Source organism: Rhincodon typus, chromosome 5 (assembly GCF_021869965.1).
Source record: "Rhincodon typus isolate 14 chromosome 5, sRhiTyp1.1, whole genome shotgun sequence".
Taxonomy (NCBI): domain Eukaryota; kingdom Metazoa; phylum Chordata; class Chondrichthyes; order Orectolobiformes; family Rhincodontidae; genus Rhincodon; species Rhincodon typus.
The window spans coordinates 51821682-51840262 of NC_063336.1; positions in this window are offsets into that span (position 1 = coordinate 51821682).

Below are 18581 nucleotides of genomic sequence, written 5' to 3' on the forward strand. Positions count from 1 at the left end.
TTCAAAACCCCCTTCCCCTCCCCCTTTTCTGATGAAGGGTCTAGGCCTGAAATGTCAGCCTCTCTGCTCCTATGATGCTGCTTGGCCTGCTGTGTTCATCCAGCCCTGCACCTTGTTGTCTCGGATTCTCCAGCATCTGCAGTTCCTACGATCTCTGATTCAATAGATGCATCGTTGTTTTTGGGTAAAAATGCTTTGATCTTGTCGAATTCACACGATGTGACAGGCATCTTTGTTGTCTGTTTTTAAAATCACGAAAGGCATTGAAATAGCTGCAAGTCATCCAAGCAGCCAAGATAATGAACAATGATTTCTTAAAAGTGGAGATCCTAGGGGAAGAAGCATTTCCTTTAACCTGGACAAGACTTGTAATTCACCTGAAAATCAACCTCCTGGAAAATTGATTACAAGCATCCTAAGAAAGTAAAGGTCTGTCACAAAAGAGACTGAATTGATATAAGCTATAATATTTTTGTCTAACTTCAGCTATATTTATTCGTTGTTTGTGGCAGAAAATTTCTGGGAGACAATGAATGACATATCGTGTTTTAAAATCTGGGGCAGGTTTGTAATAATAATAAAACCTTTTTAAAATTCAGTAAAAGGAATTTTTGATTGTATTCTCACTTGCAAAGTATTCCAAATGCCTCTTATAAAAGTATTGATTATCGATTCTAAAACAGGCACATAAATTCTGTCCATGACACTATCAACAAATTGGAAGTGCAGATCATAATATAATGTGAGAACATACGTTCGTAACAGAATGATGTGCAAGATGATGCAACACTTACATTAGTAGTCACATGCCATCGAGATTCTGGGATGACAAGATGAAATAAGCTGTACTCAAGAGGTGTGTGACACAGGTCAATATTCTATATATTAGTGCTGTTGGAACTCCAGACAGCTAGATACCAGTCACTCATAGGTAAGGCAAAGATATAATTTAGCACACTAAGAGTTGAGAGAGTATTTACTCAGGGATCAATCTTTCAGTCGTGCAGTGCACAACCCCTGAGTCCCAGACCTCATGGCAAAACAACCTATGAGGACAAATAATGTTGAAGACAAGTAACATTCATGTCACACGAGTGTCAGGCAATGACCATCTCCAATCAGAGACAATTCAACCACCTCACCTTGATGACTTGATTATCATCACCGAATCCCCCACTATCAACATGCTGAGGGTAACTATTGGCCAGAAAATGAACTGGACTCTCCACAGTGGCTACAAGTGCAGGTCAAAGGCTAGGAATCCTGCAGTGAGTAATTCATCTATGTCTCCGCAACACGTATCCACCATCTACTAGGCACAAGTCAGGAGTGTCATGGAATACTCCCAACTTGCCTGGATCCATGCAGCTCCCGCAACACTAAAGAAACTCAACACTTTCCAGGTCAAAGCAGCCCGTTTGATTGGCACTACATGCACTCCCTCCGCCACCGACGCTCAGGGAAAGCAGTGTATACAATCTATAAGTTGCTGCAGAAACTCACCAAAGATCCTTAAATGATACCTTCCAAAGAGATGACCACTTCCATCTGGAAGGACAAGGACATCAGATGCATGGGGAACTTGCAGATGATGGTGGTGATCCCTCCAAGTTACTCATTGTCTTGACTTGGAAGTATATCTCTGATACTTTAGTGTCGCTGTGTCAAAATCCTGAAATTCCTCCGAACAGCATTGTGGATCTACCTACAGCACATGGACCGCAGCTGGTTAAGAAGGCAGCTTGCCACCACCTTCTCAAGGGCAACCAGGGATGGGCAATATTTGCTGGCCCAGTGTGCGATGCCCACATCCCATAAGTGAGTAAAAAAAAAATCAAATAAGGTTTATACCAGTAAAGATAGTTCAAACCAGAGATAATTTCATGGTTCAAAACACAACTGATGTTTTCTGAAAGTTGATGTGACACTAATTCAAAAAACCTATTTCCTCTTATGGCTCTTTTTCTGCCTCGAGTTCTCTCTCTCATCTCCATTTTTGATCCCCAATACCTGTCACATATATATTTTCGGTCTCTCATCTGATCTCACTCCTCCCTTCATTTATAGAGTCATAGAGTAATACAGCACACTTTCTAGTTTAACTATGTCTTTCCTCTTAAAGGGTGACCAAAACTGTACATAATACTCCAAATGCAGCCTCACCAATGACTTATACAACTATAACATAATGTCCCAACTCCTATGCTCAGTGCCTCGACCGACGAAGGCCAGCATGCTAAACGCCTTCTTTTCCACCCTGTCCACCTGTGACACCGCTTTCAACGAACTACGTACTTGTTCTATTAAATCCCTCTGTTCCACAACACTCCTCCAGGACCTTACCATTTACTGTATAAGTCCTATCTTGGTTTGACTTTCTAAAGTGTAACACCTCACACTTATCTGTGTTGAATTGCATTCGCCAATCCTCAGCCCACTTCCCCATCTGATCAAGATCCCTCTGTAATTTTTGATACCCTTCCTCACTATCAATTATACCTCCTAATTTTGAATCATCTGCAAACTTACTAATCATGGCTTGTGCATTCACATCCAGATCATTTATGTAAATAACAAATAACAAAAGTCCCAGCACCGAACCCAATGGCACACCATTAATTATAGGCCTCCAGTCTGAGAAACAACCTTCAACCATCACCCTCTGCTTCCTACCATCAAGCCAATTTTGAATCCAATTAGCTAGCTCTCCCTGGATCCCATGTGACCTAACCTTCATGACTAGCCTGCTGTGCGCACCTTGTCAAAGTGTCAAAAATCTTACTAAAGTCCATACAGACAAAATCCACTGCTCTAGCCTCATCTATTCCCTTGAGTACCTGTTCGGAAAACTGTTAAATGACTTGTCAGACATGAACTTCCGGGCACAAATCCATGCTGACTATCCCTAACCAGACCTTGGCTATCCAAATGTTGGTTGAGTCAATACAGTGTGGAGCTTGAGGAACACAGCAGGTCAAGTAGCATCAGAGCAGCAGGAAAGTCAATGTTTCGTCAGAACTGATCGTCTCCCTCAGTATCCTCTCCAATAACTTGCCTACCACTGATGTCAGGCTCACAGGCCTGTAGTTCCCTGGCTTGTCGTTGCTACCTTTCTTAAACAATGGAACAACATTAATCACGCTCCAGTCTCCTGGAACTCCACCAGTGACTAAAGATGAAGCAAAAATCTTTGCAAGGGCCTCTGCAATTTCTTTCCAAACCTCCCACAACATCCGAGCCTGCACTACCTTCATATCTCTTTTACATCTGTTGAGATCCCAATGTCCTTCCTCTCATCATCTCTCACTCTCTCTCAATGAGTCTTACTCATTCTCCCTTTCTCTGTCACACAGCACTTCACTGTGTTTTCATGTGCTTTTTGAATTTTCATTTGACTCCGAACTCTCTTCTTCACTTCTCCTCTTGGTCCAGTTTCACTTCTGCTTACTCTCTTTTTCACTAATGTCATCCGACCCATCTCTCCCACTTTATCTTTCTTTCTCTAAACTCTCTGGCTTTATTTTTTTCACCCTTACTTCAATGCGTCATTCATATTTTTAGAATTAAATCCCGATCACTGTCAATAACGACAGACAGAGGTCAAGCAGGGATGTATCATCACCCCCATCCTTTTCTCCATCTTCATTACCACCATTCTTCATTTCATCGAGAACAAGCTTCCTAGTAGCAAAAACAAAGTTGCTGGAAAAGCTCAGCAGGTCTGGCAGCAACTGTGAAAGAAAAAACAAAGTTAACGTTTCAGTGACCCTCCCTCAGAACTCCGTAGCTTCCTAGTGGGGTGAACATTATCTATAGGATAGACGGAGAACTTTTCAACCTCAACCGGCTGAAATCCAAGAAGAAAATGACTCTGACCTTACTTGTGGAAATTCAGTATATGGATAACAATGTCATCTCTACTTTCTCGGAAGAGAATGGTCGAGACTCGCTTAATGCCTTTGAAGAGTACTGAATAATTCGTCTCAGCCTCAAGCTCAACAAGACTCAAATCCTTTACCAACCAATCCAACGTCAAGTTCCAGTTCATCCCTTCATTGAGATTAATGGAGAAATCTTCCAAAACATGGAACATTTTACATGGGAAGCCACCTTGGACGACATATAATGCCACTTGAGAAGTACCATCAATGCTGTTTGAGAGGAATTCTCTGCATCAGCCCAGGGGGACAGGTACACTAACATCAGCAACCTTGAAGCAGCTAACAGCACCAGCATCGAGGCAGTGACCATCCCGAAACCATCTCCCCAAGACTGGCCATGTGTTTAGGATGCCTGAGTTCCAACCACCAATGCAAATCTTCATTCAGCTCAAGGGAGGCACAAAGGAAGCATTTCAAAGACTTCCTGAAGGTTTTTCTGAAGGAAAAATACATACCAAAGCATGGGAGATCATCATTCAGTTGAAACCAACTTAGAGTAAGCTCCTGTAGATGGGGGAGCAAGTCTTTGAGAATGCCCATCAGTAAGAGGAAGTACCGAAAAGTAACTGGAGAAAGGAATGCCAGCAATTTCAAGACCAAGGACCAATTCCACATTCCGAAAACACCTGCCAAATATTTCTTAGGAGATGCGGCTTTAGGATCAGGCTCATCAGCCACACAGAGACCTATAGATCCCATGCTCAGAGACACGGAATTTCCTAAGTGGACAATCATTCTCATTAGCGTGTGATCACTGATGATTTTGACTATAATGGAGGCAGTGGAGATGAGTTCACATCTTTAGCATTGAATGCCAATTACTCGCAACAACAGTCAGAAATACTACAATAGTTTTGTTGAGTACCTTTATTGATTTTCTGGCAAAGTATACACCTCACTTACTGAATTAATTGTTGTGGCCAAGCAACCATGGGCTCAAAGTTGGTCATTCTAAATTGACTCACTGCTGGAGAAATAATGCCTGATAGAAAATTGGGCAAACTAAATTAAACAGCTGCCAGCAGGTATTGGCAACAGACACCAGTGGAAATCAAGGTTAAAGAGGTTATAAAGGTTCAAGCAGAACCATTTACAACTAGCCTGAGGGTTGTACATTGCAGAACTGTTGATTAGACGTTTTGGCATCTTGACTGCCTGAGCATGTGCATTTTACACCATCCAGCATGGCAACAGCGAAGGGTTTTGGTGTGACCTCATTGAAATGAAGATAGCTCATGACCCCCTTGCCAAAGGCCACAGCACATTCCGGAAGATCAGGGCCAAGGGAGGATAAGAGCGCACACTTGGATGCCGCTGCCTCAGTGCAGACTCAGCAAAGCCTCAATGAAGACTCCACCTGACCCAATAGTGGAGCTCCAACCATCTGGACCGAAAGAGAGAAGATCCACTCTGACCCTCAAGAACCACCTTCATGGAAGAGAGCCAGCCCTATGCCAGAGAGATTCTAACAGCCCAGCTCAAAGATGGCGAGCATTGTGGGTAATGTTCTTTCTCAGATGCATAGAGCCAGTATAGAATGAATATCGTGAGAATTTGAGAAATGTGCACATGGTGTTTTTAATAAGATCTATTTTGTTAATAAGATCAAGTTGAACTGCAAACCAAATTCTGTGTCCTTTTGTCCGCCTCATAGAAAAGAGCGCTTGAGTAAAGTGTTTTTAATGCACAACTGGTCAAAGTGTTCAAAGCATGGACAATAATATGTAATAAATATGGATAGATATGTAGAGATTACTAAAATAATTACATATAGTTTGGCATGATTTCACTCTTACGTAACACATGAAATTGAGGGAAACTTGGTGAGATGAATCAGCAACTGGCTTAGAAATAGGACACAAAGGGTAGTGCTAGAAGGCTGTTTGAGTGACTGGAGGCCAGTGTTTAGTCATGTACCAAAAGGATCAGCACTGGGACCCTTATTGTTATACGTAAGGGTGAAAATGTGGGGGGATATTAAGCAAATTTGTGGATGACACTAAAATTGGCGGAGTGGTTATAGTGAAGAAGATGGTTGTAGGTTACAGGAGGATATAGATGGGTAGGTCAGCTGGGCACACTAGTGGCATTTGGTATTTAAGCCTGATAAGTACAAGGTGATATGCTTTGGAAGAAGGAAAAAGATGAGTGAGTATTTAATGAATGGCAGGGCACTGGGTAGCTTAAAAGAACAGAGGGATCTTGGGGTAATCATTCACAGATCCCTGAAGTCAGCAGAGCACATGAACAGGATAGTTAAGAAGACATATGGGATACTTGTGGCATAGAGTATAAGAGCAAGGAAGTAATGTTAGAGTAGTACGGAGCACTGATCAGGCCACAACTGGAGTACTGTGTGTAGTTCTACTCAACTTACTATGGCAAAGATGTGATGGCACTAGAGGGAGAATAGAGGAGGCTCACCAGATGTTGACTGGAATGGAGCAATTGAGCTTTAAGGAGAGACCAGACAGGCTTGGATTGTTTTCTCTAGAACAGACTAAGCAGTGGCATGACTGAGATGTACAATATAATTCAGGTTATGGACAGGATGAATCGAGAGCAACTGTTCCCTTGGCTGAGAGGTCAATCATGAGAGGGCATAGTTTTAATAAGGGGCAAGAGATTCAGAAGGGATTTGGGAAAAAAAACTTTTTTCACTCTGCGGGTGGTGGGAATCTGGAATGCACTGCCTGGGAAGGTAGAGATTTACACTCTGCGGGTGGTGGGAATCTGGAATGCACTGCCTGGGAAGGTAGAGATTTATACTTTGCGGGTGGTGGGAATCTGGAATGCACTGCCTGGGAAAGTAGAGGAGGCTGGAAACCTTACGACGTTTAAAAGTTATTTGGACGAGTACTTCAAATATCATAATTTTCGCGGATATGGGACAGTGCAGGAAATTGGGATTAGCGCACTTTTAGTGGCAGTTATGTCAGTGCAGATTCTATAGGCCGAAGGGCCTTTTCTGCGCTGTATGAATCTATGAATCTAAACTTCATGAATGTGGGGTTCTGTACAGTAGCTGTTATCCTATTAATTTTGCAGGCTAGTTTACCGATGTGGTTTGGCGGGTTTCATGTATGGTGTCCCCTTTGATAGGAACTCATTTATATTAATACATATTTGCTAGACTTGTACCTCTAATGGCTTAGCTACTAAATAACATTGTAGTAGATGCTGGGAATGAAACAAAACTTACAAAGAGTATTTAAAAATTGTGCAACATATATAATTACATAAACTGATTGGGAAGAAAAGAAGCAAAGCCATTGATAACTTAGGCAGGCTTTAAAAAGACTCACCTACAAAATTAATTTGATTTTTGGGGTGTATATTCTGTCCAGGACTCAATAAGAGGAACATGAAGCTTTAATGATCCCATGAATAACAAATAAAGTAAATGACCAAAAAATGGGAGGAAAATTCTCTTATTTAATTTTCAGTTCTTCACATTTACAAGGTTTATAACCTTAACAATTAATAGGTTATTCTTTGTAAGAGTGCTATTAATATTAAGTAGATCTAGGTAATATTACATTGGGTACATTGAAATATGTGTTTAGTTATGAATAACAACCAAATAATTAAGGATTACTTATGTTAATTAGTCAAGCGGATGCTTACCGATTTTCTACTGAAAAATTGAAAGGATGCATGCATGAAAACAATGTGATAATTATCTTGGTGCATGGATTAGCAAACATGAGTTTCTTTAGCTGCTGAAAAAAGTGTTTTGCTCTATTTACAGTCAATGTTTTATCTCAGTCAGACGCCACAAAGTGTGTTGCATTCTCAAATTGACACACTAGCCAACATACTGAAGATTATAAATCAATGTGGCTTTCCCCAGTACAATGAGTACATCCAATAACTTTAAAATATTGCTCGTAAAGATTGTTCTTCGACTATTATAAGAAGGTCACTCATTCTGTTGCAGAATTACACCACCTCCAATTATTCAAAAGAGAAAACTATCATCCACTAAGACGCCAATAATTAATACATCTAGTTATTGTTCAACCAATATTTTGTCAATGGCTTAAATATTACCATTTGTGTTGATTGTGTACAATTCCTTTCCACTCTGTTATACAAACATTAAACAACAGATTTACAAATAAGCTTTCAGGTATGAATTACGTATGATTTATATATTTGTCATTAAACCTGCATTATTATAAATTTCTTTTAACAACATGAAATTAAAGACAACTACATAAAGGATAGATTGTCCATAAACTGGGAGCATTGTTATTTAGAAACATTCTTTTAATACAAATGAACATGTCATATCTTTTTCAGTCTGATAGGTTTCCATAATTCTATGTCAGTAAATGTAGCAAATCTGCACTAAATCATTGTATAGATGGATAGAGTTCTATCATTGTCTGGAAGAGTCCCTCTGGTGGAAAAGTAACGAGTGGATTTTTGTCACTGCCATTCTTCATGGATTGTTTTAATTCATTCAAACTGTTGAGGTGCAATCCTCGTCATTCTGATGCAAATAGTAAACATTTATTTCAAGCGGGAGAGTGAAGATTTCCCGAGGTCTGTGCCCAGGCAAACTGGAATGCCCAAGCACAGCAAATACTGTCAGGCTGACCCTGTAAAAGAAATAACCTAACTCTCTTTCTATTAGCTGCACAGGAGACTGGATTCTTTTAAAGATGTGCACTCCAAATCCCGACATAGTACTCATTCAATTTTCTCTAAAAACTCCTATGATGTTAATCTAATCATAAGGACTAATATTAGAAGTATAAATTAATAATAATACGCAAGGAGGCCACTTAGCTTATTGTGCTTGCTGGCTTTTAGATAGAGCTGTCCACTCCCTTGCTCGTTTCTTAAAAGTTACTAATTTTCTTCCCCAGGTAAGTTTTATGGCAATCGACAACAGTTACCATGAGAATAGTTTCTGGTCAATCCAGATTTTTATTAAATTTTAAATTCACTGTCTGCTGTGGTAGAATTGGAGTTGATGTGCACAGAATCATAGAATCCCTACAGTGTGGAAGCAGGCCATTCAGCCCATTGAGTCTACACTGACCCTCTGAAGAGCATCACACCCAGACCCACCCCCTACCCTATCCTTGTAACTCTGCATTCCCCATGGCTAAACCACCGAGCCTGAAAATCCCTGGACACTATGGACAATTTAGCATGGCCAATCCACCTAACCTGCACATCTTTGAACTGTGGGAGGAAACTGGAGCATCCAGAGGAAACCAACGCAGACATGGGGAGAATGTGCAAACTCCACACAGACAGTTGCCCAAGGCTTGAATCGAACCTGGGACCCTGGCGCTGTGAGTGCTAACCACTGAGCTACCATAAAGTCCATGAATATTAATCTTCGATTCTGAATTGCCGTTGTAGAGACATTACTACTACTCCACTGCTTTCTCAGAAAGTTCAAAAACCTATTGACCTTAGCTTTGATAATATTCAATGACTGATCATCCATCTTTGGGATAGTGAATGCCAAAGATTTACAACCTTCTGAGTAAAAAAAAAACTCCTTATTTGAGTCCAAAATAGCTCTCACCTTAACCTGAAACTAGGTCCTCACCCCCAAGTTCTGGTCTCTTCAGCTAGAGGAAAAAACTTCTCAGCGTACAAACATCTTAACAAGGAACAAGATTTGGACACTCGGCACTTCAAACTTGCTCCACCATTCAATAAGATCATGGCTCATCTGATTTTAACTTCAACTCTACCATTAATCTTCCATTACCTACATATCTATCTCTACTTTAAAAATATTTAAAGTTCTGCATCCACTGCCATTTGAGGAAGGGAATTCCAAAGATTCACAACCATCTGAGAGATAAAATGTTTCCTCATCTCTATTTTATATGGGCTCCCCTTGTTTTTAAACTAGGACTCCGAGCTTTAGATTTGCCCTCAAGAAGAAATATCCTTTCAACATCAAACCAATCAAGTCCCCTCAGGACCTTATATGTTTTGACTTAGTTACCTCAGGGTCTTCTAAACTCCAAGGATACAGGTTTTGTTTGTTCTAGCCCTTCCTCAAAAAGCAATCTGGTCAACACAGATATTAGTTCAGTTAAACCTTCTCTGAACTGCCTCCAATAAATTAACATTCTTCTGTAAGTACAGTGACAAGCACGATACACAATTCTTCAGATGCTGCTTTACCAATGTCCTGTTTAATTCCAGCATAACCTCCCTGCTCTTACATAACCTCAGAAATGTCATGAACCATCATTTGAATGAGGAACCTTTTTAAAGGGAAGCATTTAAGGTCGTCCTGATGCCCTATGTGCCCTCCCTTTCCTGTGATCCCTCATTCTACCATTGGCAATGTATAATGCTTTCATGCCATTCACCCACTATGCACTGTATAGAAGAAATAAACCTATAGAGACTGATAGATATGTATGAACAAGCTTTAGAAAATGATTCACTCATACCATTCCAATTTCTTAAAAGAATCCTTTCACCTACATGACAATGAAAGTGTCAACGATCCAAATGTTTAACAATTCAGTACCCGAAATCATAAAGCACATGAAACCACCTTCTGTCAAAAAAAATTGTATAGAGATCAGGCAGCCAGTGCTGTCAATAAATCAGGGGCTCAGCTGTTTCAACAATCTGATGGTTGTCAGCTATCAGTAAAGGTTCGGGGGCATTTTGGGCATACCTTGGCATGGAGAGCATGATGTGTCATGGGCTTTGGAAGGAAGTGTATATTGTGTCTTGGTGTCACGGGAAGCTGGGGGTAGTCAGAGGAGGGGCTTAAGGGCATGAGAGATATAGAAGAGGCATCAAACGGGTTTGGAACATATCTGAGGTGTGAAAAGGTCCTTGGAGGGGTGCTGTAAGGCTTTTCTGTTTATTATTTCAGCGGTGATGAAGTCCCACTGAGCTAGGGCTTTTAAATCAGATGGCCTCTACCTGTCTATAACTTCCTGGCCACAACCAAACATTTTCTAGAATCAGCTGGTCTGGCCTTAGCTGCCACTCACCCCTCGAAAATGGAGTTGTTTCTCTGGAGTTAGCGTTTCCTGAGGCTGCTACGCAAAACTGGAAAACTTCCCAGCTTCTGCAACCTGCCACAAGGATAAAAATCTGGCCTCAAAATTGACTCAATCTATCCTTCCAGGGAAAAATTTAATTCCAGGAATTAATTTAGAGAATTATTACTTCCATCAAATCACTTCTTAACCCTCTCCATTCTGAGGGAACTTGCAACCACACATTACCACTGGAGGAATTACAGCATAGACTTACTGGAATGATATCAAGAGAACAAGTATTAAGCCAAGAGGAGGGATTAAACCAACTAGGTTTGTATTCTATGAAACGTAGAAATTTGAGATTTTTGACAATGTTTTCAAGATATTAAAGGAAACAGGTAAGGTAGGTAGATTGGCTCTATTTCTGCTACTTGGCAGAATCTAGCACCAGAGGATATCATGTAAAAATGAGGGCCTCAGATTTTTCAGAAATCTTCACACAATAGTTGGATGAAGTCACAAACAGCAACTGATGCAAGACCAGTGAATATAAGGTTAGGAGTAGGTTCGGATCTGACACGGGGCTTGCTTTTCCAGCAAGGTTCCAAACAAGTGTTGTTGCATGCCAGTTCCCCATTTCAAAATCCACCACCAGGTCACTTTCTCAGAGACAGGATGGACTTAAGAGTGATGCCCCTGCATTTGGCAGATACACATAATCTGCGGTGTTAAGATGTATTGAAGCTAATTGGGATTTTCCTGTTGGCCGCCAGGCTCACAGAGGCAATAGGGGCTATTTTAGATGTCTGGAGAGGTCCTAGCTCCAGTAGAATGCCAGGGAGTGATGCCAACAAAGCATAGAAGCCCTCCCTCAACTCTTGTGGTGCAATGGTAGTGTCCCTACCTCTGAGCCAGGAGGCCGGGGTTTCAAGTTCCACTTTCACCAGAGGTGTCGCATAACATCCCGGAACAGATTGATTGCATATATCCAGAAGCCCTCCCTGCCTTTCTTAGTGCAACAGCAGTAGCAAGCTATCTTTAAAATGGGATGCACAACATATTAGTCCCATGTTTACATTGTTCATGAGCCCATCCATTCTGTTATTAAGATAATTAACTTTGGTTTCTAGAATAAACCACATGGGACAAAGATGAAACTCTGCACAGCATTGCGTTAGTGTGCTTGACAATGGAGACTCTGGTGATGACAGCCAACCCTCTAACAAGTCTATTTCTCTTTGACTATTCCTTGCCTTGCTTTATTGTCATTTGATGGTAATATTGTCTGTGCTCTCAGGAGTGGTTCCCATGCTGGTGCCTTCTTTATTCAAATCTATTTCAGAGCTGCAACCCTGCTGTTTGGCAAGAGAAGTACAATCAAAAATATGGAAAGAAGTGGAGTCAAGTGGAGCAAAAGATTTATCAGTTGCTGATCACAGATGTTTTAAAATCTACCAAGTATTTCAGTGCCTTTACTTGTTACTATTTGCATCTGATAAACAAAAACCTGTCAAAAATTCTGAGTGTTTTTTGCAGCAAGTAGTAAGACAGTTTTACAAATTCAGGAGAACAGAATATTATGCTAGTTACTAAGAGTGTTTGGGGACACGGAATCCAGCTTGATGAACAATTTGACATGACACAGGTTCCTATATGTTATTATATTCCTAGATTAAACAGGAGCACAATATAAGCCAAGAAAATTTGTGAATGATTTGACATCTGTTATTTCTTCCAAAGCATGGTGACACAATAGGCCTGTTAGAAGGAGGACAATTGACATTGAGTGGCAAAAACAATTAAAGATGCAGGGATAATATCACACTGCTGCTTCTGGCTGAAGCATGGGCAATCACTCGGCTTAATGACAATTGCTCACACATAGCTCATTTTAATGGCATTTGCTCATGCACAATCACCCAATTAGCTGCAGAGTCTGGAAGTATTTATCCTAGGGATTATTTCCAAAAAAAAAACAATTATTTCAAAAGCCAGTTGCACAGTTATAAATCTCAAGACTAACAGTATAATGAAATAGTAAAGTGACAAGTAGAAGCAAAATACATATAAAGTAGTTTTCATGGCTTAATATGAACATAATGGACATGTAAAACATACTTTTATTCCCCAATACTTAATCATTATAAAGTACCGACAATCTCCCCTACTGATACAGCAGGTAACTACAACATACTGTCATGTAAAGTAGAAGATCTCAAAATTAGATTCTTTAGAGTCGAACTAAATTTGTGCCAGGCCACCACTGCGATATCTTTCAAGCGAACAATCTTTCCACTGGAACAGGTAAGCCTTGTTATTCGATCTCAGCTCACAGCTCTTATTTCAACAAGACCTAGTGAACTGTTTACCTTGTGTCCCAATTAAGGCAGCAAGCCAGCTATGCAACTCAGATCCTGGGAGGATTTGAGAAGACCTGGAAGGGTCTGACAGCAGTGTGCAATCATGCTTGAGTAGGAAGAAGCATTCTTGCATCTCTTGGCTCCACTTTAAAACGATGTATTTGTAAACTAACTGTAAATTTTTGATAGGTAGCTTAAAGCTCCTTTAAAGACCATTGGTTAGGCTGTCTGTAAACCAACACCTGAAGAAGGACTGAGGATCTGAAAGCTTGTGTTTTCAAATAAACCTGTTGGAGTATAACCTGGCGTCGTGTGATTTCTGACTTTGTGGCAACACCGGCATCTCCACATCATGTAAATCAGATAGTCTTGAGAGGAGCTACACCATTCTGGGTAAGGGAATTTACAGAATGGTTCTAAAACAGATGTCAAGTCCTTTATTAGCAAATTCGAGCAGCTAGATGTCTGAAAAAATATATGCAAGTGCCCAGAAATTAACATAAGCTTTAATCTTTCGGCGCTAATATTTGAAGAGTTATTTAGCGCAAATTACAGTTACAGTAGAGGTCACCATTGAAGGATACCTGTGATACTCAAGTAGCTTTGGCATCTTTGGAAACCTACCTCAGTGAGAGTCCTCAGTTTCAAGAGGAGAGGAGAAAGAATTGATAATTGACAAAAAATTATAATAAAAAATGAAATATTTCATCTGTAAATTGTTAAAGCTGCATGTCCAAAATAAAGGAGCAAAACAGCAATTTATCCACAGCAGGAGGGTTGTGGCCATGTAAAGAAAAAGACATTTACTCATATGTTTGTAGTGCAGTTGAATTATGTAGGATTGCATGGGATATAGCACCCAGAAATCCCAAGGCCATTCAACACAGCTATTCATGCCAATGTTTATGCTCCACTTAAGCTTCTTCCCATCATTTCTTTTCTAAATCTATCATCATAATCCCCTATTCCTTTCTCCACCAAATGCTTGTTTAGCATTCCCTTACATACACCCATACTAGCCATTTCAATTACAATGTGTGGCACTGAGTTACACATTCATCATTCTTTAGGTAAAGAAGTTTCTTTTGAATTATCGACAACACAGTGTGGAGCTGGAGGAAAGCAGAAATGTAGAAGGGTCCCGACCCGAAACATCAACTTTCCTGCTCCTCTGATACTGCCTGGTCTGCTGTGTTCCTCCAGCTCCACACTGTGTTATCTCTGACTTCAGCATCTGCAGTTCTTGCTATCTTCTTAACTATCTATTGGATTACTTGGTAACTATCTTACATTCATGGCCTGTAGTTACGTTCTTTCCCACATGAGGCAACATTCGGTCTGTATCCACTCTATTGAAATATTCCATAGTTTTAAAAGCTTTCATGAGGCCACTTGCTGTTCTTCGTACTTAAGACAGAAAGCGAGTCAGCTTTTCAATCCTTTTGTCATAATTATACCCATTCATTTCTGGGATGATCCTTGTAAATCTTTCTGTACTTTCTCCAATGTCTTTATATCCTTTTAATAATATGTTAATCAGAACTTCACCCAATGTTCTCAGTGTAGTGTAACGAAGGTTCAATATAGATTTAGCATAACTTCTCTACTTTTCAATTCTATTGCTGTAGAAGTAAAGGCGAGGGTTTGTATGCTTTTTCAGGACCTGGCTAACCAATGGCACAACGTTTAGTCATTAGCATATTTATATTCTGAGATCCCGTTGTTCCTCTTCTCCATAGGTGCTTGCACATTCCAAGTAACAACTGACATCTCCATTCATTCTACAAAAATGTATAATCCTGCATATATCTATGTCAAACGTCGCTTACCAATTATTTGCCTATTCTGCAGTTTATTAAAGTCCTCCTGTAATTTGCTGCAGTCCTCAGCATTGACTGACCCCTCAACGTGGTGTCATCACAAATTTAATAATTGTATCTTTGATTTCGAAGTTTATGTTATTAAAATTTTGAATAGTTCTGGTCTTAACACTGATCCTTGTTGAACGACAACTTCCTAGCTTCTGCCACTGTGAAGCACCAGCTTCCCACTCTCTGCTTTCTATCTTGAGGTCAGCCAGCAATCCATGCTCCCACTTCACCCTTCACCACATATTATATCATAAGACCATAAGACATAGGAGCAGGAATTAGGCCATTCGGCCCATCAAGTCTGCTCCGCCATTCAATCATGGCTGATAAGTTCCTCAACTCCATTCTCCTGCTTTCTCCCCATAACCTTTGATCCCCTTGATAATCAAGAACCTATCTATCTCAGTCTTAAATGTACTCAATGACCTGGCCTCCACAGCCTTCTGTGGCAGTGAATTCCATAGATTCACCACTCTCTGGCTGAAGAAGTTTCTCCTTATCTCTGTTCTAAAATGTCTTCTCTTTAATCTAAGGCTGTGCCCTTGGCCCCTAGTCTCTCCTACCAATGGAAGCATCTTCCCAACATCCACTCTGTCCAGGCCATCCAGTATTCTGTAAGTGTCAATTAGATGCCCCCTCTTCCTTCTAAACTCCGATGAGTATAGTCCCAGAGTCCTCAAACACTCCTCATATGTTAAGCTTTCCATTCCTGGGACCATTCTCGTGAACCTCCTCTGAACCCGCTCCAGGGCCAGTACATCCTTCTTGAGATATGGGGCCCAAAACGGCACACAAAACTCCAAATGTGGCCTGACCAGAGCCTTATAAAGCCTCAGTAGTACATCCCTGCCTTTATATTCAAGTCCTGTCAAATAAATGCAACATTGCATTTGCCTTCCTAACTATTGCTTTAACCTGCAAATTTACCTTGGGAGAATCTTGGACTAGAACTTCCAAGTCTCTTTGCACTTCAGACTTCTGAATTTTCTCCCCATTTAGAAAATAGTCCATGCTTTTATTCTTCTTATGAAAGTGCATGACCTCACAATATCCCACATTGTAGTCCATCTGCCACTTCTTTGCCCACTCTCCTAACCTGTCCAAACCCTTCTGAAGCCTCCCCACGTCCTCAATACTACCTGTCACTCCACCTATCTTTGTGTCATCTTCAAACTTAGCCAGAATGCCCACAGTTCCTTCATCTAGATCATTAATGTACAAAGTGAAAAGTTGTGGTCCCAGCACTGACCCTTGCGGAACTCCATTTGTCACCGGCTGCCAACTGAGAAAGACCCTTTTCTCCCCACTCTCTGCTTTCTGCCAAACAGCCAATCTTCTATCCATGCTAGCACCTTGCCTCTAACACCATGGGCCCTTATCTTACTCAGCAGCCTTCTGTGTGGCACTTTGTCAGAGGCCTTCTTGAAGTCCAGGTAGATAACATCCATTGGCTCTCCTTGGTCTACCCTGCTCGTTACTTCCTCAAAGAATTATAGCAGACTTGTCAGGCATGAATTCCCCGTGATGAAACCATGCTGACTTTGCCCTATTTTACTAGACACTTCCAAATATTCAGAAATCTCATCCTTTACAATGGACTCCAAAATCTTACCCACGACCGAGATTTGTACAGGCTAATAGGCCTGTAATTTTCCATCTTTTGCCTTACTTTCTTTTTAAACAGGGGCATCACGTTAGCGATTTTCCAGTCCTCTGGGACCCTCCCTGACTCTAGCGATTCCTGAAAGATCACCACTAACGCTTCCACTATCTCTTCAGCTATCTCCTTTAGAACTCTGGGGTGTAGTTCATCTGGTCCAGGTGATTTGTCCACCTTCAGGACAATCAGTTTTACTAGCACCTTTTCCTTGGTGATGGCCACCATACTCAGCTCTGCTCCCTGACTCTTTGGGATATTACTCGTGTCTTCCACTGTGAAGACTGACGCGAACTAATTATTCAATTCCTCAGCCATTTCCTTGTTCCCCACTACAATGTCCACTTTTGCCTCTCTTTTGCCCTTTACATATCTAAAGAAACTCTTACAGTCTTCACTTATATTACTGGCTAGCTTACCCTCATAATTAATCTTCTCCTTTCTTATTTTTTTTTTGTTGTCCTCTGTTGGTCTTTGTAAACTTCCCAATCCTCTGGTTTCCCACTGCCCTTCGCCACATTATATGCTTTCTATTTTGCTTTTATGCTATCCCTGACTTCCTTAGTCAGCCATGGTTGCCTCATCCTCCCTGTACCATGCTTCTTTTTCCGAGGGATGAATTTTTGTTGCGTCTCCTGAATTACTCCCAGAAACTCCTGCCATTGCTGTTCCACTGTCTTTCCTGCAAGGCTCCTCTTCCAGTCAATTCTGCCCAGCTCCTCCATCATACCTCTGTAGTCGCCTTTATTCAGCTGTAATACCGTTACCTCTGATTCTATCTTCTCCCTCTCAAATTGCAGATTAAATTCTATCATCTTATGAGCACTGCCTCCTAAGGGTTCCTTTACCTTAAGCTCCCTTATCAACTCTGCCTCATTCCTCAACACCAAATGCAGTATTGCCTGTTCCCTTCTCGGCTCCACCATAAGCTGCTCCAAAAAGCCATCTCGTAGACATTCCACAAACTCCTTTTCTTGCAATCCACTACCAATATGATTTTCCCAGTCCACCTACATATTGAAATCCCCCATGATCACTGTGACTTTCTTACACACCTTTTCTATCTCCCGGTCTTTCTTGCGTCCCAGCTCCTGACTACTGTCTGGAGGCTTGTACACAACTCCAACTATGTTTTTTCACCTTTGTGGTTTGTCAATTCTACCCGCACAGATTCTACACCATCTGACCCTAATTCGTTTCTTCCTACTAATTTAATTTCATTTCTCACTAATAAAGCAACCCCATCCTTTCGGTCCACCTGCCTTTTCAATAGGATGTATAGCCTTGGATATTCAGTTCCCAATCCTGATCCCCTTGCAGCCACGTCTCTCTTATTCTGTGATCATATTCATTAGATTATGGTGAGGCATGTTATCAAAAGTCTTTTGAAACTTTAGCTAAACTACATCCAGCACATTGTCACTGTCCACTTTCTCTCTTAACAAGTACGGTAACTCTGTCTATTCTTTTTCACTTTCTATCTTTTCTAAATATATTATATCTTGTGATGTTTCATTTCCAGTCTTATTTTTTTCTGTAGCCATGTCCCAGCAACCTGATTGCTCTCAATGCATGAATTGTATTAAACTCTCCTGTTTTATTGTGCATTATTGCAGACATTTTTATGCATTTTAACAAGATTTCCTCACATTGTAAATTTAACAATTTTCTTTTGATTCCTGTACTGCAACTTCATTTATTCTTTTGTTATCAATTTCCTTCCTTACTTGATTCTTTCCTATGCTTTCCTGCCCTGTTTTATT